At 47.2% G+C, this 1,020-nt stretch overlaps 1 pseudogene; it reads right to left on the reverse strand.

Moving 5' to 3' along the window:
* Positions 1 to 454: 454 nt before the first annotated feature.
* On the reverse strand, positions 455 to 592 carry LOC129698499 (U6atac minor spliceosomal RNA; annotated as a pseudogene).
* Between the last annotated feature and the right edge of the window lie 428 nt (positions 593 to 1,020).

Raw genomic sequence — 1,020 nt, forward strand, 5'->3', positions numbered from 1 at the left:
ATACTTTGCCCTGGCTCTCCCTGCTCTTGCATAAGGGAGGCTTCAGCAGACCTTGACATGGCGCTGCTGGTATGGGCACCCAGGTAGACCTGCGGTGCCTTGGTGTGTGCTCCTCCGCTATACCTCCAACTTCAGGGTCAGTGCCATACTGCCCTGGCTCTCCCTGCTCTTGCATGAGGGAGGCTTCAGCAGCCCTTGACATGGCGCTGCTGGTATGGGCCCCTATGTTGACCCGTGGAGGTATGGTTCCTCCCGTTTGGTACGGGTCTGCCCTGTATAGATCTCTGCTGGAGGTTGCTGCTGCAGCTGATGGGGTGGCCCATGAGTATAGTACTTACTTTGGAATTGGCATGATGGAGCATCCTTTCGATAAGGTGTTCCTTCTTGTCTAGACACCCCCAGACATTTTTATGTCCCAAAGCTATTCCTGGCCATAATACTGAGCCTGCCCTGAAAACAACTCTGGACAATTTCTGTGCTTGGATCCTAGCATAGGGCAGTTTTACATGGTTAAATCTCATCCATTTGTGTGTTGTAAGGCTACTAGGACCTTTTCATCCTTACCAAGGAAAATGCTATTTTCGTACAACACATGACCCAAACATATGTTGTTATTATCATTAGTACCAACAAGTGTAATTTTTGCCTACTTGTAGATGGCCCCATATTTTCCCTGGGCGCGACTAAGGTCTGGGATTTTCCCCTGTCCAACTTTCATGCTACCACCAACTTCAGTGAATTGTTTACTGTCTACGAAGGCATGGGGTGTGTTGTTGCCGCAACAATGAAGCCTTGTTTATTAATAGTACCTCAATTGGTCCAAAACTTTGCTTCCTGTCCAGATTTTTACCTGCATAGTTTTTTCCCCTAAGAGAAGATCAGCGGCTTATTTTTATGTCACCTCTTAAGTGTTTTTATTCTCGTCATTTACAGCATGAGGGGAACTCTGGCCCCTCTGGGTATTTTCCACCTTTGTAGTTGGTTATACTGACACTGGTGATCTCTTTCATAGAGAGAGGA

The sequence above is a fragment of the Leucoraja erinacea genome, chromosome 6 (assembly GCF_028641065.1).
Source record: "Leucoraja erinacea ecotype New England chromosome 6, Leri_hhj_1, whole genome shotgun sequence".
Taxonomy (NCBI): Eukaryota; Metazoa; Chordata; class Chondrichthyes; order Rajiformes; family Rajidae; genus Leucoraja; species Leucoraja erinaceus.